At 43.9% G+C, this 23050-nt stretch overlaps 1 protein-coding gene, 1 non-coding gene and 1 pseudogene across 4 annotated transcripts in view; 1 reads left to right on the plus strand and 2 right to left on the minus strand.

The window, feature by feature from the left end:
- N4BP2 (NEDD4 binding protein 2) overlaps positions 1 to 23050 on the minus strand; it is a 94583-nt gene that overhangs the window by 69160 nt on the left and 2373 nt on the right. For both annotated transcript variants that reach the window (XM_003258604.3, XM_004091649.2), the window contains exon 2: positions 7889 to 7985. The gene's annotated coding sequence lies outside the window, so the exon portion shown is untranslated. The remainder of the gene's footprint in view (positions 1 to 7888; positions 7986 to 23050) is intronic.
- On the minus strand, positions 3038 to 3163 carry LOC115831952. The gene has a single exon (XR_004027439.1). It is a non-coding gene; the product is annotated as a small nucleolar RNA SNORA51 (small nucleolar RNA).
- Positions 17170 to 17614, plus strand: LOC100584335 (annotated as a pseudogene). The gene has a single exon (XR_001114100.1). The product of XR_001114100.1 is annotated as an ATP synthase subunit g, mitochondrial pseudogene (transcript).

Genomic DNA, 23050 nt, shown 5'->3' on the forward strand with positions numbered 1-23050 from the left:
GCCTCCCAAAGTGCTGGGATTACAGGTGTGAGCAGCACACTTAGCTAGATTATATTTCTTTATACCAGCAACTAGAAAATAAAATTAAATCAAATGATCAGTTCTCAGTTCTTGTCTTTCTAGACCTATCAGCAGCATTTACACAGCTGATCAATCTCCCCCCAGGAACCGGCTTTCTTCTCCTGAGGACACTGCCACTCTCGAGATTTTCACATCTCTCAACTTGGAAACAATGGAGTGTTCCAGAGCTCAGTCCTAGGGCCTGTTCTTTTCCCTCTGTTCCCTCTACAAAAAATTTAAAAATTAGCCAGGCATGGTGGTGTGCCTGTAATTCCAGCGACTGGAAGCTTAGGCAGGAGGATCACTTGACTCCAGGAGTTGGAGGCTGCACTGAGCTATGATTGTGCCACTGCACTCCAGCCTTGATGACAGAGTGAGACCCCATCTCTTAAGAAAAAAAATAAAAAATAAATTCTATCAATATGCTAACAAATTTACATCTTCAGCCAGCAACTCTTCTCTGACTCTAGACCCACATCAAACTATTCACTGAACATCTCTACTTTGTGTATCTAAAAAACATCTCAGGCTGGGCACAGTGACTCAGGCCTGTAATCCCAGCACTTTGGGAGGCTAAGGCAGGCAGATTGCCTGAGGTCAAGACCAGCCTGGTCAACATGGTGAAAACCCGTCTCTACTAAAAATATAAATTGGCCGGGTGCGGTAGCTCACGCTTGTAATCCCAGCACTTTGGGAGGCCAAGGCAGGTGGATCACAAGGTCAGGAGATCAAGACCATCCTGGCTAACACGGTGAAACCCCGTCTCTACTAAAGACACAAAAAATTAGCCGGGCGTGTTGGCGGGTGCCTGTAATCCCAGCTACTCGGGAGGCTGAGGCAGGAGAATCGCTTGAACCTAGGAGGCGGAGGTGGCAGTGAGCTGAAATTGCACCACTGCATTCCAGCCTGGGTGACACAGTGAGACTCCATCTCAAAAAAAAAAAAAAAAAAAAAAAAAAAAAAAAAAAAAAACACGCCGGGTGCTGTGGCTCACACCTGTAATCCCAGCACTTTGGGAGGCCAAGACGGGCAGATCACTTGAGGTCGGGAGTTCGAGATGAGCCTGACCAATATGGAGAAACCCCATCTCTATCAAAAATACAAAATTAGCTGGGCATGGGGGCCCAGCTACTCAGGAGGCTGAAGCAGGAGAATCGCTTGAACCCAGGAGGCAGAGGTTGCAGTGAGCCGAGATCACGCCACTGCACTCCAGCCTGGTGACAAAGAGAAACTCTGTCTCAAAAAAAAAAAAAAAAAAAAAAAAAAAAAAATATATATATATATATATATATATACACACAAAATTTAGCTGGGCGTGGAGGCGCGTGCCTGTAATCCCAGCTACTTGTGAGGCTGAGGCAGGAGAATCACTTGAACCCGGGAGGCGGAGGTTGCAGTGAGCCGAGATCACGCCACTGCACTCCAGCCTGGCGACAGAGACTCTGTCTCAAAAAAAAAAAAAAAAAAAAAAAAAATACAAATATTAGCGGGGCGTGGAGGCGCATGCCTGTAATCCCAGCTACTTTCGAGGCTGAGCCGGGAGAATTGCTTGAACCCGGGAGACAGAGGTTACAGTGAGCTGAGATCATGCCACTGCACTCCAGTCTGGACAAAAGACCAAGACTCCATCTCGGAGGAAAAAAAAAAAAAAATCTCAAACCAGGCATATCTAAAAGTGACCTGATTCTCCTCTGCCACCCTGCCCTATCTATAGTAATTGCAATCTCAGCTAATGGCAATTTCTACTTGTTGAAGCCAAAAACTAAGTCATTTTTGCCTATTCTTTCCCTCACACCTAATCATTCAGCAAATCCTGCCAGTTGTAAATTCAAAATAAGCCGGGTGCGGTGGCTCACGCCTGTAATCCCAGTACTTTGAGAGGCCAAGGCGGATGGATTACCTGAGGTCAGGGGTTCAAGACCAGCCTGGGCAACATGCCGAAATCCCGTCTCTACTAAAAGTACAAAAATTAGTTGGCAGTGGTGGCGCATGCCTGTAATCCCAGCTACTCAAGAGGCTGAGGCAGGAGAACCCAGGAGGGGGAGGTTGCAGTGAGTAGAGATCATGCCACTGCACTCCAGCCTGGGTGACAGAGTGAGACTCCGTCTGAATCAATGAATGAATAACAAATTCAAAATACATTTAAAATCATCACCTTCACCACTACCATCTGTATCAAAGGTAGCGTCGTGGATTGGTTTTAAGTGTGGGAGCTCCCAAATTTCTATTTATACCAGCTTTATTAAAATATAATATGTAAACCATAAAATTCGCCATTTCAAAGTGTACAATTCAGTGGTTTCCAGTACATTCCGAGTTGTATAACCATCACCAGTAATTCCAGAACATTTCTATTACCTCAAGAAGAAACCCCACAACCCATTAGCAACCATTCCCATTCCTCCTTCTCCTATCCCCTGGCAACCACGAATCTACTTTTATCTCTATAGGTTTACCTATTCTAGGCATTTATATGAACAGAATTGTATAATATAAAACATGGCCTTTTGTGACTGGCTCCTTTCACTTGGCATGCTTTCCAGGTTCATCCATGTTGTAGCCTGTATTGGTACTTCACTGATACTGCTAGAAAATATTGCATGGTACGGATATAACACATTTTATGTATATATGGATCAAGTGATGGTTATTTGGGTTGTTTCTACTTTTTGGCTATAGTGAATAATCTTGCTATGAACATTTGTAGAAGAGTTTGGTATGGACATGTTTTCATATCTCTTAAGTATATATCTAAGAGTGGAATTGCTAGTTCATATGGTAACTCCATGTTTAACCTTTTGAGGAACTGCCAAACGGTTTTCCAAAGCAGCTGCACCAATTTCAGCTTCCACCAGCAATGTGTGAGGGCTCTGATTTCTCTAATCCTCACCAACACCGTTACTGTCCATTGTTTTGTTTGGGTTTGCTTTTCATTTTTTCCTTTTGTTTTTTCCTTTTTCTATGTCCACACCGCCCCCCAACCCCGCTTCATAATATAGAACAGGCACAGGGCGTGGGCTGAAGTATATATGGGGTAGGTTTACTCTGTCTCCTCTTTCTATACAGTCAGTGTAAGAATACAGCCCGGCCGGGTGTGGTGGCTCACGCCTGTAATCCCAGCACTTTGAGAGGCTGAGGCAGGCAGATAACGAGGTCAGGAGATCGAAACCATCCTGGCTAACACGGTGAAACCCCGTCTCTACTAAAAATACAAAAAATTAGCCGGGCGTGGTGGCGGGCTCCTGTAGTCCCAGCTACTCGGGAGGCTGAGGCAAGAGAATGGCGTGAACCCGGGAGGCGGAGCTTGCAGTGAGCAGAGATCGCACCACTACACCACAGCCTGGGTGACAAAGTGAGACTCCGTCTCAAAAAAAAAAAAAAAGACCATCCTAGCTAACACGGTGAAACCCCGTCTCTACTAAAAATAGAAAAAATTAGCTGGGCGTGGTGGCGGGCGCCTGTAGTCCCAGCTACTCGGGAGGCTGAGGCAGGAGAATGGCATGAACCTGGGAGGCGGAGGTTGCAGTGAGCCGAGATCACGCCACTGCACTCCAGCCTGGGCGACAGAGCAAGACTCCGTCTGAAAAAAAAAAAAAAAGAATACAGCCTGTGGTAAGCACCAGGAGGTGTTGGGTTTGTTTGTTTGGTTAGGCTTTTTGCTTGTTTTTTTTTTGGAGACAGAGTCTCACTCTGCTGCACACGCTGGTCTCAAAGTACTGGGCTCAAGGAACTCTTCCACATAATCCTAGTGGTATCTAGCTGTGGTTTTGATTTGCATTTTCCTAAGGACAAATGTTGTTGACCATCTTTACATGTTCTTATTGGCATTTATATACTTCTTTGAATAAATGTCTGTTTGGATTCTTTTGCCCATTTGTAAATTGGGTTGTTTCTATTATTAAGCTGAACCCAGGATTGTTAGATTATTGAATACAACATCTCTTTAGATTGATATAATGGAAGTTTAGACAGCCATTTTAAAAGACTATGTTTTGAATAATTTTTTTTTTTTTTTTTTGAGACAAGGTCTCACTCTGTCACCTAGGCTGGACTGCAGTGGCGCCATCTCGGCTCACTGCAGCCTCCACCTCTTGGGTTCAAGCAATTCCCCTACCTCAGCCTCCCAATTTGCTGGGACTACAGGAGCTCGCTACCACGCCCAGTTTATTTTGTTATTTTTTCTGAGACGGAGTTTCGCTCTTGTTGCCCAAGCTAGAGTGCAATGGCACAACCTTGGCTCACCGCAACCTCCGCCTTCCAGATTCGAGTGATTCTCCTGTCTTAGCCTCCCGAATAGCTGGGATTACAGGCATGTGCCACCACACCAGGCTAATTTTGTATTTTTAGTAGAGATGGGGTTTCTCCATGTTGGTCAGGCTGGTCTCAAACTCCTGACCTCAGGTGATCCACCCACCTTGGCCTCTCAAAGTGTTGGGATTACAGGCGTGAGCCACAGCACCCAGCCTTATTTTTGTATTTTTTAGTAGCAATAGGGTTTCACCACATTGGCCAGGCTGGTCTCAAACTCCTGACCTCGGGTAATCCACCCGTCTCAGCCTCCCAAAATGCCGGGATTAAAGGCATGAGCCACTGTGCCCAGCCTGATTTGAATAATATTTAACTGTAGTTTTTTGTTTTTGTTTTTTCTTTTTGAGACAGAGTCTCACACTGTCACCCAGGCTGGAGTGCAATGGCACAATGTCGGCTCACTGCAACCTCCAAAAAAAAAAAAAAAGATATTTTTGGGGTTTTTTTGACACAAAGTCTCCCTCTGTCACCTAAGCTGGAGTGCAGTGACAGGATCTGAGCTCAATGCTACCTCCGCCTCCCAGGTTCAAGTGATTTTCCTGCCTCAGCCTCCCACAGGTATGCACCACCACGCCTGGCTAATTTTTGTACTTTTAGTAGAGACAGAGTTTCACCATGATGACCAGGCTGGCCTAGAACTCTTGACCTCAAGTGATCCTCCTGCCTCAGTGTCTCTAAGTACTGGGATTACAGGCAGGAGCCACCGCACCTGGCCAAAAAATACTTTTTATAGAAAATGTAACCAAATTAAAGTAACCAATCATCTTTAAATATATCTATCAGGGGCAGGCATGATGGCTCACACCTCCAATTCCAGCACTTTGGGAAGCCAAAGGAGGAGGATTGCTTAAGCCCAGGAGTTCAATACAAGCCCGGGCAACACAGGGAGAACACATCTCTGTGAAAAATTTAAAATTAGCTAGGCCTGGTGGCACATGCCTACAGTCCCAGCTGCTCAGGAGGCTAAGGTAGGAGGATTGTTTGGGCCTGAGAGGCCAAGGCTGCAGTAGGCAGTAATCAAAGCACTGCACTCCAGCCTGGGCAACAAAGGAAAACCCTCTCTCAAACAAAGAAAGAAAGAAATATGTATCTATCTGTTATAACATCCTAAACACTTAGGAAAACAGTATAAATTATGGCAGAAATCATCCTTTGGAATACTATGCAGTAATAAAAAAAAATAGGTGGAATATAGAAATAAGATGTGAAGGCCTCGCACGGTGGCTCATGCCTGTAACCCCAGCACTTTGGGAGGCCAAGGCAGGCGAATCATAAGGTCAGGAGTTCGAGACCAGCCTGGCCAATATGGTGAAACCCCATCTCTACTAAAAATACAAAAATTAGCCAGGTATGGGGGCATGCACCTGTAGTCCTAGCTACTCAGGAGGCTGAGGCCGAAGAATCACTTTAACCAGGAGGCAGAGGTTGCAGTGAGCTAAGATTGCGCCACTGCACTCCGGCCTAGGCGACAGAGTGAGACTCCATCTCAAAAAAATAAATAAATAAAAGAAAAGCTGTGTAAAAACTAGATAGACCTCTGAGATATGTTGTTAAACGTTAAAGCCAGCTGCTGAAAAATATATACCTTTAATTCCAAGTGTATTTCTGTATAATACATCAACATTGTTTATAATCCTTAACTACTTATTGCAGTACTAGTCTTGCTTAATTTAGAGTCAGTCGGTGTTACTGACTTATTATATTTCCATCTATATGTGTTTATATCTACAACTAACAATGTTTCTTGAGAACATGGATCATGATATATACCCCAAAATGGTACTATGCATAGCACCACACGTAAAACAGGTGCACAAATATTTATGGATGGCTAACACGTAAAATATGAAGACGCAAGATTGGCCTATTTTTTATTTATTTATTTATTTATTTATTTTTTTATTTTTTTTTTTACAGAGTCTCACTCTGTCACCCAGGCTGGAGTGCAGCAGCAAGAGCTCAGTTCACTGCAGCCTCTGCCTCCCAGGCTCAAGCAATTCTCATGTCTCAGCCTCCCAAGTAGCTGGAATTACAGGTGCATGCCACCATGTCCCACTAATTTTTGTATTTTTAGTAGAGACAGGGTTTTGCCACGTTGGCCAGGCTGGTCTCAAACTCCTGGCCTCAAGTGATCTGCCTGCCACGGCCTCCCAAAGTGCTGGGATTACAGGTGTGAGGCACCATGCCCAGCCAAGATTGGCCTTTAAGAAGCAGAGAAATGAAAACACTCATTAAATAGAAAAACTAACACCACAATTCAGTTCTTTATGCTTCCTCAGTCAACATGTCTTATACCACCATAAGCTCTTTTGAAAATTCTAGTTAACAAAATCTGCGATTATATTTTCCTTCTCATGAGGTGTTTTTTTAGTCCCTCAAATATATAAGTAAAAGCTTAGAAACCTGTGTAGGCCAGGCGTGGTGGCTCACACCTGTTGTCCCAGCACTTTGGGAGGCCGAGGCAGGCGGATCACTTGAGCCAAGGAGTTTGAGACCAGCCTGGGCAACACGACAAAACGCCATCTCTGGGCCGGACACGGTGGCTCACGCCTGTAATTCCAGCACTTTGGGAGGTCAAAGTGGGTGGATCACTTGAGGTCAGGAGTTAGAAACTAGCCTGACCAATATGCTGAAACCCCCTTACTACTAAAAATACAAAAATTAGCTGAGCATGGTGGCACACATCTGTAATCCCAGCTACTTGGTAGGCTGAGGCAGAAGAATTGCATGAACCCAGGAGACGGAGGTTGCAGTGAGCCAACATCGTGCCACTGCACTCCAGCCTGAGCAACAGAGCAAGACTCCATCCCAAAACAAAAGCAAAAACAAGCAGGGCTCGGTGGCTCACACCTGTAATCCCAGCACTTTGGGAAGCTGAGGCGGGCGGATCACCTGAGGTTGGGAGTTTGAGACCAGCCTGACCAACATGGAGAAAACTTGTCTCTACTAAAAATAAACAACTAGGCCGGGCGCGGTGGCTCACGCTTGTAATCCCAGCACTTTGGGAGGCCGAGGCGGGCGGATCACGAGGTCAAAAGATCGAGACCACGGTGAAACCGGTGAAACCCCATCTCTACTAAAAATACAAAAAAAAAAAAAAAAAAACAATTAGCTGGACGTGGTGACGTGCGCCTGTAATCCCAGCTACTCAGGAGGCTGAGACAGGAGAATCGCTTAAACCTGGGAAGCAGAGTTGCAGTGAGCCGAGATCATGCCATTGCACTACAGCCTGGGCAACAAGAACGAAACTCCATCTCAAAAAAAACAAAACAAAAACAAAAACCATCTCTACCAAAAAATACAAAAATTAGCTGGGTGTGGTGGCATGTACCTGTAGTCCCAGCTACTTGGGAGTCTGAGGTGAGAGAATCGCTTGAGTCTAGCAGTTTGAGGCTGAAGTGAGTCAAGATTGCGCCACTGCACTCCAGCCTAGGTGATACAGCGAGACTCAATTTCAAAAAAAAAAAAAAAAAAACTTATGTGTAAAATATTCATACTCTACAACTTTAATAACACTTACTGTCTGTCTAGCATCGATGCTGTCAACATGCTCATTAAGGCCACAGTTGATATATGCAAACTCTACACCTCTTCTTGTTATCCAACATGTCTTCTTACTATGAAAGGAAAGTTATATATTAAAGTTAAATTCATATCAAACTATAATCACAAAAGAAATCAAAGTCAAAAATGTCTATAATATTTATAATATATATGATATTCCAAAGAGAAAGTGACAAAAGAGAAAAGACAAGAAAGACTGCACTTACTGCCATTGGAGGTGACTATTGCACTCTGAAAATGTCTGTATAAAAGAAAGTAACTAAGCATCTATTCTGCCTTTAAGTAGAACACTAATTCCAGATAACAAAATAGCCCTAGTTGATGAGAGAAACCTTATCTTTATAGAAGGTGGCTAGCTACTAAATGTAAAAGGAACAACAGAACCCAAAACTAATTACCATTTTTTAACCTATAATTAAATAGCTAATCAAGAATCATCAATGAATGCTAAAATCATTAGGTGAAAAGTTGGTAAAGAAATTGACCTGGCCAGGGGCGGTGGCTCACACCTGTAATCCCAGCACTTTGGAGGCCAAGGTGGGTGGATCACTTAAGGTCAGGAGTTTGAGACCAGCCTGGCCAACATGGTGAGATCCCGTCTCTGCTAAAAATAAAAATTAGCTGGGCATGGTGGTACACACCTGTAATCCCAGCTACTCAGGAGGGAGGCTGAGACAGGAGAATCACTTGGGAGGCAGAGGTTGCAGTGAGCCGAGATGGCACCACTGCAGTCCAGCGTGGGCGACAGAGAGAGGCTCTGTCCCAAAAAAAAAAAAAAAAAAAGTCCCACAAAAATAAAAGAAAGAAATTTATCTGGGGCTGGGCGTGGTAGCTCACGAGTGTAGTCCTATTACTTTGGGAGGCCTTGGGGGGTACAGGGAGGGATTGCCTGAGCTCAGGAGTTGGAGACCAGTCAGGACAACATGGTGAAACCTCACCTCTACTAAAATTACAAAAATTAGCCAGGTGGGCCGAGCGTGGTGGCTCACACCTGTAATCCCAGGACGTTGGGAGGCCGAGGTGGGTGGATCACAAGGTCAGGAGATCAAGACCAGCCTGGCCAACATAGTAAAACCCCGTCTCTACTAAAAATACAAAAATTAGCTGGGCATGGTGGCATGTGCCCATAAACCCAGCTACTCGGGAGGCTGAGGCAGGGAGTGAGGTTGCAGTGAGCCAAGATCATGCCACTGAACTCCAGCCTGGCGACAGTGAGACTCCATCTCAAAAAAAAAAAAAAAAAAAAATTTGCCAGGCATGGTGGCACATGCCTGTAGTCCCAGCTTACTCAGGAGGCTGACGCACGAGAATCACTTGAACCCGGAAGGCGGAGATTGCAGTGAGCTGAGATTGTGCCACCACACTCCAGCTTGGGTGACAGAGGGAGACTCCATCCCAAAAAAGAAAAAAAAAAAAAATTAGCCAGGCATAGTGGCACATGCCTGTAGTCCCAGCTTACTCAGGAGGCTGACGCATGAGAATCGCTTGAACCCGGGAGGCAGAGGTTGCAGTAAGCTGAGATTGTGCCACTGCACTCCAGCCTGGGCGACAGAGTGAGTTTCTGTCTCCAAAAAGTTAAAAAATAAAATAAAATAAAAATGTTTTTTAAAAAAAGAAATTTGAGGCCGGGGGCAGTGGCTCACGCCTATAATCCCAGCACTTTGGGAGGCCAAGGCAGGAGGATTACCTGAGGTCAGGAGTTCAAGACTAGCCTGGCCAACATGGTGAAACTTCGTCTCTACTAAAAATACAAAATTAGCTGGGCGTGGTGGCGGGAGCCTGTAGTCCCAGCTACTCGGGAGGCTGAGGCAGGAGAATCACCTGAACCCAAGAGGCAGAGGTTGCAGTGAGCCGAGATCGCACTATTGCACTCCAGCCTGGGCGACAAGAGGAAAACTCTGTCTCAAAAAAATAAAAAATAAAAACACAAAAATTTACTTGATGTCAAAGTACCACCCTATAGATTACTACTTGCTAGAAGAAAAAGAAAACCATAACTTCATAATGAAATGATCAGGTTCTCACCACATTAGCTTGGTGATCAAATACAGCGTCAAAATAGTGGGACCTGACATTATATGCCTCTTAACTAGGAACAGTAGGAAGTACACAGCATTACTAAATGAGGTACTCTTCCAAAACTGTTTAACCTAAGTCTATTCACACCTTTAGATCTAACTCCCAGTTTACAGGAAATAAATATAGGGGATAGAGGAAGAAGTAATACTACGCCATGAGGAAACAAGCAGCAATACAAAATGTAATCGTCTCGACAGACCTAACGGGTCAATACCACAGGGAAGGAGAGGCAGAGTAGGGAAGGAGAGACAGAGTAGAGAAGGAGGTGGATGGGTAGAAGAGACGGTTCTACCTATATATTTAAAAAGACTCAAGAGATTACAACCAAATGCAACGGGTAATTCTTGATTGAAAACTGGCATTTAAAAAAAAAAAACAAAACACCAGCCTGGGCAACATGGTGAAACCCCGTCTCCACTAAAAATACAAAAATTAGCCAGGCATGGTGATGGACACCTGTAATCCCAGCTATTTAGGAGGCTGAGGCAAGAGAGCTGCTTGAATTCAGGAGGAGGGCGTTGCAGTGAGCGAAGATCACGCCACTGCACTCCAGCCTGGGTGATAGAGCGAGACTTTCTCTCAAAAAAAAAAAAAGAAGAAGAAACACCACACAGCAATAAAAAACATTTTTGGAACAACTCAGGAAATCTGAATATAGTGTAAGTAGCATGTATCAGGGAATCAGGCCACATGCCTGTAATCCCAGCACTTTGCAAGGCCAAGGCAGGAGGATCACTTGAGCCTACAAGTTTAAGACCAGCCTGGGCAACATGGCAAGACCACATCTCTACAAAAAATACAAAAATTAGCCAGGCATGGTGGTATGTGCCTGTAGCCCCCAGCCACTCCAGGAGGCTGAGGCAGGAGAATGGCTTGAGCCTGGGAGGTCAAGGCTGCGGTAAGCCATGAACGTGCTGCTGCACTCTAGTCTGCGCGACAGAGCAAGACCCTGTCTCAAAAAAAATCAAAAAGTAGTATAATATTAGGGAATTATTGGTAATTTTGCGAGGAATGATAATGGTTTTATGGCTATATAGGGAGAATGTCCTCCTTTTCCCTGGAGAGATCTGAAGATATATGTCTTCTTATAATCTTGTAAAAGAGCAAATATCAATCTAAATCTTTAAATGTCAAAGTCCAAAATACATACATTTATAATACAATCATATGATACTTAAAAGGGAAAATTGAAAAAAACTTATTTGCCACTCTTAGTTTACTTTTAAACGGTTCAGGAAATTTATATATGTAGATAAAACAAATATGGCAAAATGGTAACAATTGTTGAATCAAGGAGATGGGTACCTGTGGTTTCAATGTATCATACTACTTTTCTATATCTCTATTTTCCTAATGAAAGTTTTTAAAATGTACCATGCTTCAAGCAAACTGGCTTGCTTCTAAGATGTTTGAAAAGATAAAACCATATTTAATCCACTAAAAGAATACCTCTACAAAGCAAAGAAAGAGTTTTTGGGGGTTGTTTTTGTTTTTTGTTTTTTTCAGAGACAGGGTCTCACTCTGCCACCCAGGCTGGAGTGCAGTGGTACAACACTATAGCTTTGAACTCCTGGGCTCAAGTAATACTCTTGCATCAGCTTCCCAAAGCTGGGACCACATGCAGGCACCATTCCACCTGGCTAATTTTTTGTTGTCGCTTCTTTTATTTTGTTTTGTAGACAGGGTTTCGCTTTGCTGCCCTCACTGGTCTCCAACTCCTGGCTTCAAACAATCCTCTCCCCTCAGCCTCCCACAGTGCTGGGAATACAGGAATGGGCAACTGTGCCTGGCCAAAATCCTTTTTAATTCAAATATCAACTCTTAATATGAAACATGTAATTCAAAAATGCCAAGTTTTTATAAAGCAGGGCACACTCCATATTTCAAAGGTTATGTATAGGTTATCTGTCCTTACATGTTGAGAAAAATTCAATCATGCAGTAAGTGAGTTTAAAATGAAAGGAAGGGAAAAAAATGAAAGGGATTTTTTTTTTTTTTTTTTTTAAATCGCTCTTTTGTGCAGTGGTACAATCTTGGCTCACTGCAACCTCCACCTCCCAGGTTCAAGTGATTCTCCTGCCTCAGCCTCCGAGTAGCCGGGATTACAAGCAAGAACCACTAAGCCCAGCTAGTTTTTGCTGTTTCACCATGTTGGCCAGGCTGGTCTTGAACTCCTGACCTCAAGCGATGTGCCCGCCTCAGCCTCCCAAAGGGCTGGGATTACAGGCGTGAGTCACTGTGCCTGGCTGGGAATTTTTTTGTTGTTTTTTGTTTTTGTTTTTGAGATGGAGTCTCGCTCTGTCACTCAGTGGAGTGCAGTGGCGCGATCCCGGCTCACTGCAACCTCTGCCTCCCAGGTTCAAGCGATTCTCCTGCCTCAGCCTCCCAAGGAGCTAGGATTATAGGCGCCCGCCACCATGCCCGGCTAATTTTTGTATTTTTAGTGGAGACAGGTGTTTCGCCATGTTGGCCAGGCTGGTCTTGAACCCCTGACCTCAAGTGATCCACCTGCCTCAGTCTCCCAAAGTGCTGAGATTACAGGCATGAGCCACCATGCCCAGCCTGGGAATGTTTAAAAGGATAAAAATTGTAAGAAGGATCCCAAATAGTTAAAACAAACTTGAGAAAGAAAAAGCTGGAGGCCTCATACTTCCTGATTTCAAAACACCTTACATTACAGAGCTACAGTAATCAACATAGTATGGTAGGGCTTAAAGATAGACATAAGACTAATGGAATAGAATAGAAAGCCCAGATATAAATACTCGCATATGTGATCAAATGATCTTCAACAAGGGTACCAAGGCCACACAATGGGAAAAGGAGAGTCTCTTCAACAAATGATATAGGAAAAACTGGGTATCCATGTGCAAAAGAATGAAGCTGGAATCTTATGTTACAGTGAATACAAAAGGTAATTCAAAATGGACTAAAGACCTAAATCTAAGACCTTAAACTTAAAACTCGTAGAAGAAAACAGGGAGAAAGCTTCATGACATCGGATTTGGCAATGATTTCTTGAAGATGACACCAAAGGCATAGGCAACAAAAGCAAAAATCGACAAAATGGACATCAAACTTAAAGAATTCTGTGTCACAAAGGAAACAACAGAATAACAAGGTAACCTATGGAATGAGAGAAAATATTTGCAAACCATACATCTGATAAGTTGGTAATATCTAGAATATATAAAGAACTCCTACAACTCAACAAACAAAATCCAAATAACCCAATTTAAAAATGGGCAAAGGACTTGCACAGATGTTTCTCCAAAGAAGATATACACATGGCCAACAAGTATATGAAAAGATACTCATCACTAATCAGAGAAATACAAATTAAAACCACAGTGAGATAGGTATCACCTTACACCTATTGAGATGGCCACTATCAACAAATAAGTTAAAAAACAGGCCGGGTGCAGTGGCTCATGCCTGTAATCCCAGCACTTTAGGAGGTCAAGGCAGGTGGATTACCTGAGGTCAGGGGTTCAAGACCAGCCTGGCCAACATGGTAAAATGCCACCTCTACTAAAATTACAAGAATTAGCCTGTAGTCTCAGCTACTCGGGAGGCTGAGACAGGAGAATCACTTGAACCCAGGATGCAGAGGTTACAGTGAGCCAAGATCATGCCACTGTACTCCACCCTGGGTGACGGAGTGAGACTCTGTCTCAAAAAATAAAAAAATAAAAAATAAAAATATTGGCAAAGATGTAGAGAAACTGGAACCCTTCTGTACTACTGGTAGGAACGTAAAACGGCTCAGCTACTAAGCAAAGGGTATGGCAGCTCCTCAAAAAATTAAAAACAGAATTATCATATGATCCAGCAATGCCACTTCAGGGTACATATCCAAAATAATTAATAACAGGATCTCCAAGAGATACTTGCACATGCATGTTTATTACAGCATTATTCACAATAGTCAGGAGGTGGAAGCAACCTAAATGTCCATCAACAGGTGACTGGATAAAAAAAAAAATGTGGTACATACACACAATGGAATATTATTCAGCCTTAAAAAAAAAAAAAAAAACGAGGCCAAGCACAGTGGCTCATGCATGTAATCCCAGCATTTTGGAAGGCCAAGGCTAGCTGATCACTTGAGCCCAGGAGTTCAAGACCAGCCTAGGCAACATGGCAAAACCTCATCTCTACAAAAATTATCTAGGTGTGGTGGTGCACACCTGCGGTTCCAGCTACTCAGAAGGCTGAGGTGGGAGGATGGCTTGAGTCCGGGGAGGTCAAGGCTGCAGTGAGCCATGATCACATCACTGCACTCCAGCCTGGGTGACAGAGCAAGACCCTGTCTCAAAAAAAAAGGAAATTAGGTCATATGCTGCAACACGGAAGAATCTTGAGGACATTATGCTAAGTGAAATAAGCCATAAGCCAGTCACCCCAAAAACAGCAATAACAATGACAAAAAGCTGCATGTTTCTACTTACATGGGATATCTACAAGTACTCAAACTCTAGACACAGAAAGTAGAATCGTGGTTGCCAAGGGCTAGGAAGGAGAAAACGGGTTCACTGGGTACAGAGTTTCAGTTTGGCAAGATGAAAAAAACTGCACAACAATGTGCGTAGTTAACACTACTGTACTCTTAAAAGTGGTTAAGATAGTAAATACGTTGTACTTTTTTCCCCAACTAAAAAAACTATGAGTAGCTTAACTACAAAGAAAAAAATTGAGAGAAGGTGATTTAGCAGAGAAAGAGAATGTTCACTCAAGAGAGACAGACTCAAAAACAGACCAGGGCTAGGCACAGTGGCTCGCACCTGTAATCCCAGCACTTTGGGAGGCCAAGGCAGGTGGATCACTTGAGGTCAGGAGTTCGAGACCAGCCTGGCCAACATGGTGTAACCTCATCTCTACTAAAAAATACAAAAATTAGCTGTGTGTGGTGGCACATGCCTGTAGTCCCTGGTACTTGGGAGACTGAGGCAAGAGAATCGCTTGAACCTGGGAGGTAGAGGCTGCAATGAGCCGAGATCATGCCACTGTATTTCAGAGTGAGACACTGTCTCAAAAAAAAAAAAAAAAAACAGAAGAGAAAATCACAAATAGAAATCCTGAGAAATGAACTAAATTTAATTACAACTACATAATCAATAATTAACTCTGGGTCCCCTGAAAAAAAATGGGCCGGGCACAGTGGCTCACACCTGTAATCCCAACACACTGGGAGGCTGAGGTAGGCAGATCACAAGGTCAAGGGATTGAGACCATCCTGGCCAACACGGTGAAACCCCATCTCTACTAAAAATACAAAAATTAGCTGGGTGTGGTGGCATGTGCCTGTAGTCCCAGCTACTCAGGAGACTGAGACGGAAGAATCGCTTGAACCCAGGAGGCAGAGGTTGCAGTGAGCCGAGATCGTGCCACTGCACTCCAGCCTGGAGACAGATCGAGACTCCATCTCAAAGAAAAAAAAAAATGCTTTACTGGATCTTTATAGGTCCAGAAACTATGTGCAAAATACTCTACTAGGTACTTGTACTCGCCAGTGACTGTGCATGTATCATATCCATGCCCCCGGTCAACCACTTCTTACCTCCCAAACACTGCCAAAAAAGCCTCCATCCGCTCCTACCTGACCTTAAAAATGCTAAAAAATTCAAATCCCTGCATTGGAAGAACTGTCTAGAAATTTTATTTTCTCCATGCACACAGAATTGATAATGATCAGACTAATCAAACTCCTATTATTTCCTATACGGTTTCAGTTTCTTAAAATGAAAGTAGTTTATATTTGTTGTTTCAACTTTTTTCTGTCGACTCCTTGACCCAATACAATCCACCCTCCCATCCCAAGCAGTATTTACTGTTTTTTTTCTGGCTGGCCCTTCTTGGTCTCTGTCATGGATTTCCTGCCTTCTGCTCACTTTTTTCAGTGTCATTGCTCACTAAGGTTCTGTTCCTAATCTTTTGTTTGATTTACCTCTTCTAGGTCCATTCAAACCCATGGCTTCAATGCCTATAAGTGTGACTCCAGTCAATAATTTTCTCCTAAACCCCAATATAGTTAACTGCTTGACTGACATACCCACTTGAATATTCCATGGGCACTTCAAACCTGAGAGGTCCAGCTTAAATTTCCTTCAATGACTCTCTATAGCTTTCAAGATCAAGTTCCAACTCTGTGATAAAGCACTCAAGGACTTCTATGACGTGATCCCTTATCTACCTTTGGCCTCCTCTTCTTCTATGTCTCGTCAGGTACTCTCTAATCCACCTGTATTTAGTTATTTAAATGTTTCCCACACAAGGTAGCCCATTTCACAGCTCTGTGCCTTATACATTCTCTGCCTGAAAGTCCCTCTAACCCCAGCCGGGCACAGTGGCTCACGCTTGTAATCCCAACACTTTGGGAGGCTGAGGTGGGCAGATCAGGAGGTCAGGAGTTCAAGACCAGTCTGGGCAACATGGTAAAACCCCATCTCTACTAAAAATACAAAAATTAGCGAGTGTGGTGGTGCGTACCTGTAGTCCCAGCTACTCAGGAGGCTGAGGCAGGAGAATCGTTTGAACCCGGGAGGCGGAGGTTGCAGTGAGCTGAGATCATGCCACTGCACTCCAGCCTGGGCAACAGAGCGAGACTCCGTCTCTACTCCATCACATCCAACCCACATTTCTTGGTTCAATTTACTTTCCTTTAGGAAAGTTTCCCACTATCTCAAAGCATGATTTAGCCACAGCTCCCAGTGCACCCTAGACATCTCTCTATCTTAGCACCCCTGTATTTACTTATTGAGACTACTAGTCTGTAAGCATCTTGAAGATAAGTGTTTTATTTAGCAAACAAGAGCTCAATAAATACTTGTTATTGCCAGGCACGGTGGCTCACGCCTGTAACCCCAGCACTTTGGGAGGCCGAGGCAGGCAGATCACAAGGTCAGGAGTTTGAGACCAGCCTGACCAACATGGCAAAACCCCGTCCCTACTAAAAATACAAAAATTAGCCAGGCGTGATGGTGCACGCTTGTAGTCCCAGCTACTCAGGAGGCTGAGGCAGGAGAATCGCTTGAACCCAGGAGGCAGAGGTTGCAGTGAGTCAAGATCACGCCATTACACTCCAGCCTGGGCAACAGAGCGAGACTCTGTCTCAAAAAAATAAATAAATAAATACTTCTTATAAGCTAGCATATTCAGCCGGCGGTTCAGGGCGATGGACTTTCCATCCCAGAACCATGGCCCAATTTATCCGTAACCTTGTGGAGAAGACCCCGGCGCTGGTGAATGCTGCTGTGACTTACTCGAAGCCTCGATTGGCCACTTTTGGTACTAAGCCAAGGTTGAGCTGGTTCCTCCCACCCCTGCTGAGATCCCTAGAGCTATTCAGAGCCTGAAAAAAATAGTCAATAGTGCTCAGACTGGTAGCTTCAAACAGCTCACAGTTAAGGAAGCTGTGCTGAATGGTTTGGTGGCCACTGAGGTGTTGATGTGGTTTCATGTCGGAGAGATTATAGGCAAGCGTAGCACCACTGGCTATGATGTTTGAAGACCAATCTTTAACATCTGATTATATTTGATTTATTATTTGAGTGTTGTTGGACCATGTGTGATCAGACTGCTATCTGAATAAAATAAGATTTGTTAAAAAAAATAAATAAATAAGCTAGCATAAGCCAAAAGGTCAACTTCTTTAAAATGTTGGACTTACCATTTTAGTACCTGGAATACACAGGTCCATATTACAGGGCATCGCTTTACCACAAATAAAGTACCAATGAAAATAAATTCATAGCTTTACCACAAATAAAGTACCAATGAAAATAAATTCATAATCAGAAAGGTGGTTAAGAATTACAGTGGATGAGGCCAGACACAGTGGTTCACAGGTGGTCCCGGCACCTTGGGAGGCTGAGGCAGCAGGATCACTTGAGCTCAGGAGTTCGAGACCAGCCTAGGCAACATAGTGAGACCCCCCCCCAATCTCTCTAAATCAATAAATAAAATTGGCCAGCACAGTGGCTCACACCTGTAATCCCAGCACTTTGGGAGGCCGATGCAGGAGGATCATCTGAGGTCAGGAGTTCAAGACCAACCTGGCCAACATGGTGAAACCCTGTCTCTACTAAAAAGACAAAAAATTAGCTGGGTGTGGTGATGCACACCTGTAATCCCAGCTACTCAGGAGGCTGAGACAGGAGAATCGCTTGAACACGGGAGGTGGAGGTTGTAGTAAGCCGAGATCACACCACTGCACTCCAACCTGGGCAACAAGAGCAAAACTCTGTCTCAAAAAAATTAATTAATTAATTAAATTAAAAGTAAATCAATCAATAAAACTATAAAGAATTAAAGTGGATATTCTTTATGTCTGCCCAGAACTCCGTCCCCTCCCCTACTCAAGGTCTGCTCTGCTTTTTGCTAACAGATCCCTGGCCATGTAAGTGAGCATATCACACAACCTAGAATGAACTAAGCATAGTACTTCATCCCCTCAAACGCTAGATTTGGTCAAGGTTCCAGTTGATACCCCTGTGCTGCCAGGAACCAGGTTTACCACGTGAGGAAACATATTTGCAGTAAAAGGAATGAAGCCAGTATGCACAGAGTATAAGCATGGAAAGGTCCCAACTATGGGAAAGGTCCCACCTTAGCTCTTCATGGCCATCCTTATCCATACAATTGTCTATTATATGGTCATATGAATGAATAACTTTTTCCCCTACAGGCTACTTCAAGCTGTATTTCTGTTACTTGAACTCCAAAAAGTTCTAACTAATAAAATAGAGCAACTAAATTGATAAAAATTAGACATCAAAGGATATTTTTCATTCAGGCTATAAAAGGGCCTGGTATGCCTTCTCTGGCTTAGAAAACTTTCATCTATCAAATACAGTGTCCCTTTCCTCTCCCTATTAGATAAACCCCAAAATTACTATTTCATTCTCTTTCAATACACTCCATGCAAATCACATCATTTTTTAAGACAGTCCGTTTACCGCTATGTGGTGAGATGACAATAAGCAAGCAATCACAATGTAATGAAAAAACATGGAGTGCTAAGGACACAAAGAGGAGGCCCATGTAACTCAGACTTGAGTGTCCAAGGGCTTTCTCCTAGAGCTACCACCTAGGCTGAGACCTGAAAGACAAGCCTGAGTTAACAAAACAAAAGTGAGGGTAGGGAACAAATTAGGAAAGGTATTCCAGACAGAAAGAAGCTTCTGAACTCAAGCGCAGATTTAAGAACTCTGATCCCTTCAGGGAGAAATACAAGGAACTTAATAGGGCTAGCACACTGACAGCCAAGTGTCAATAAGGATCCAAATCATGAGGATCCTGAAAGCCAAGTGAAGAAGTTCAGAAGTCTCAAAAAAAAAAAAAAAAAGAAGTTCAAAAGTTATCCTAAAGGCCATGAAAAGTCACAAAAAAGTTTTAAGCAGAGGAGTTACATGCTTAAATGTGTTAGACAGATTACTCTAGCTACAGTGGGAAAAATGCATTGGAAGACTGAAAGCAGAGATGAGCTGTTAGGAGGCTCGTGCAACAACCCAGGTAAGAGATGATACTAACCATGGAGTAGGAGGGCAGCAGTGAGGATAGGGAAAAGGAACAGATTCAAGAGATATTAAAGAGAGGAGGATCACGAGGTCAGGAGATCGAGACTATCCTGGCTAACATGGTGAAACCCCGTCTCTACTAAAAATACAAAAAATTAGCCAGGCATGGTGGCGGGCACCTGTAGTCCTGGCTACTCAGGAGACTGAGGCAGAAGAATTGCTTGAACCCGGGAGGCAGAGATTGCAGCAAGCCAAGATCGCACCACTGCACTCCAGCCTAGGTGACAGAGCGAGACTCCGTCTCAAAAAAAAAAAAAAAGTAACCAAAAAATAAAGCAGTAAAAACAAACCAAAAAATAAATAAATAAACCAAAAAATAAATAAATAAATAGAACAGCAAATTAATGAAAATATTTTCAAGAAAAAAAGATACCGGCCAGGCGCGGTGGCTCACACCTGTAATCCCAGCACTTTGGGAGGCCGAGGCGGGCGGATCACGAGGTCAGGAGATCGACACCATGGTGAAACCCCGTCTCTACTAAAAATACAAAAAAAAAATTAGCTGGGCGCAGTGGCGGGCGCCTGTAGTCCCAGCTACTCGGGAGGCTGAGGCGGGAGAATGGCGTGAACCTCGGAGGCGGAGCTTGTAGTGAACCCAGATTGCGCCACTGCACTCCAACTGGGTGACAGAGCGAGACTCCGTCTCAAAAAAAAAAAAAAAAAAAGATACTAATGGCCAGGCATGGTGGTTCACACCTGTAATCCCAGCACTTTGGGAGGCCGAGGTAGGCGGATCACCCGAGGTCAGGAGTTCCAGACCACCCTGGCCAACATGGCAAAAACTCATTTCTACTAAACATACAAAAATTAGCCAAGCATGGTGGCAGGTGCCTGTAATCCCAGCTACTCTGGAGGCTGAGGCAGGAGAATCACTTGAACGTGGTAGGCGGAGGTTGCAGTGAGCGGAGATCACGCCATTGCACTCCACCCTGGGCAACAAGAGCAAAACTCCACCTCAAAAAAGAAAAAAAAAAAAAATACGCCAGGCGCAGCGGCTCAAGCCTGTAATCCCAGCACTTCGGGAGGCCGAAGCGGGCGGATCACCTGAGGTTAGGAGTTCGAGACCAGCCTGGCCAACGTAGTGAAACCCCATCTCTACTAAAAATACAAAAATTAGCCAGGCGTGGTGGTGCGCATCTTAAATCCCAGCTACTTGGGAGGATGAGGCAGAAGAATCACTTGAACCCAGGAGGCAGAGGTTGCAGTGAGCTGGGATCATGCCATGGCACTCCAGACTAGGCAACAAGAGTGAGACTCCATCTCAAAAACAAATAAATAAATAAATGAAATGAAATGAAATGAAAATATGCAAATTAGCTGATCATGGCGGTGGGCACCTATAATCCCAGCTACTCAGGAGGCTGAGGCAGGAGAATCGTTTGAACCTGGGAGGCAGAGGTTGCACTGAGCCGAGATTGTGCCACAGCACTCCAGCCTGAGCAACATAGCGAGACTCCGCCACAAAAAATAATAATAATAAAGACACTAATAACCTTATATCCGGGGCTTGTATAAAGTTTTAAGAAAAACAGCCAGCTGAGCATGGTGGCTCACACCTGTAATTCTAGGGCTTTACGAGGCCGAGGTGGGAAGATCACTCGAGCCCAGAAGTTTGAGACCAGCCTGGGCAATATGGCAACACCCCATCTCAATTTAAATTTTAAAAAAAGAAGAAGAAAAGAAAAGCAGCCAATACATGATCAAAGGATATGGTCACACAATCCACATTTAGAAAAACAGACCAGGCGTGGTGGCTCAGGCCCATATTCCTAGCAACTTGGGAGGTTGAAGTGAGAAGACTGCTTGAGCCCACAAGTTTGTGACCAGCCTAGGCAACGCAGCGAGACCTTGTCTCTACAAAAAAATTTTAAAAATGAGCCAGGTATGGTGGTATGTGCCTATACTCCCAGCTACTCGGGAAGCTATTGCAAGAGGATCCCTTGAGCCCAGGAATTCAAGGCTACAGTGAGCTATAATCGTGCCACTGTACTCCAACCTGGGCAACAGAGGGAGACCCTGTCTCAAAAAAAAAAAAAAAATCTAGCTACTTAGCCACATAAATTTATTAAAGGCTCTTTTAATTTTTAAAGTATGTACGGCCAGGCACAGTGGCTCACGCCTGTAATCCCAGCACTTTGGGAGGGCAAGGCAGGTGGATCACCTGAAGTCAGGAGTTCGAGACCAGCCTGACCAACAAGGTGTAACCCTGTCACTACTAAAAATAAAAATATTAGCCGGGCGTGGTGGTATGCACCTGTAATCCTAGCTACTTGGGAGGCTGAGGCAGGAGAATTGCTTGCACCCGGGAGGCAGGGGTTGCAGAGAGCCAAGATGGCACCATTGCACTCCAGCCTGGGCAACAGAGCAAGACTCCATCTCAAAAAAATTAAATAAAGTATGAGAGCTCAGACAGAACTGATTAACCACAATCTAGATGTACAGTTCTAATAAAATAATTTCTGGAGGGCAATGCTGAGATTTAAGCTCTCAGGTAAGAAAGTAAAATACTCTTCCCAAGGCGCAGGCACAGTGGCTCACGCCTGTAATCTCAGCACCTTGAGAGGCTGAGGCAGGAAGATTGCTTGAGCCCAGGAGTTCGAGAGCAGCCTGAGCAACATAGTGAGACCGTGTCTTTTTAAAAAAAGAAAAAAAAAAAGATTAAGCTTTTGGGTCACAAAGATCTAAGTCTGACTGAAACCTACCTGATACATACATTAACACTCCCACACACTAGTCGGGTAACTTTCAGCAACTTTCTTAATATTTCTCAGTCTCTGTCTCCTCCTCTGTAAGAATAGTGCAAATCTCAGAGTTGTAAGAATTAAATACAAGCACATATGTAAAGTGCTTAAAACAGCACCTGGTGTGCATGTGTGTATACATACACGTACACCATTACTATGAGGACGAGGGCAATGAGGTTGATAATGATACATGGTTTGATGTATGCTTACTCAATATCGAGCAAGGTAGGTATCAAAAAAGTGTTCAATCTAAGGCCAGGTGGGGTGGCTCACACCTGTAATCCTAGCACTTTGGGAGGCCTAGGCGGGTGGATCACTTGAGGCCAGGAGTACAGACCAGCCTCACCAACATGGCAAAAACCCATCCCTACTAAAAATACAGAAGTTAGCCAGGTGTGGTGTTGAGCACCTGTAATCTCAGCTACTCCAGAGGCTGAGACAAGATAGCACTGCTGCACTCCAGCCTGGGCGACAGAGTGAGGCTCTGTCTCGAAATACATACATACATACATACATACATACATACATACATACATACATAAAAAATGCTCAATCTCTTCTTAAATTCCTAACATAAACTACTTCTAAAGGCATTTAATAGACAACTGATTCTTCCCAAGACTTACAATATGATTTTGCATATAAAAAGCTGAAAGGAAAGCGAAGAAGGTAGGTAGCTATTTTTCTGAAATTCATTGACTAATAAATTGTTGCTGC

Source organism: Nomascus leucogenys, chromosome 20, assembly GCF_006542625.1.
Source record: "Nomascus leucogenys isolate Asia chromosome 20, Asia_NLE_v1, whole genome shotgun sequence".
Classification (NCBI taxonomy): domain Eukaryota; kingdom Metazoa; phylum Chordata; class Mammalia; order Primates; family Hylobatidae; genus Nomascus; species Nomascus leucogenys.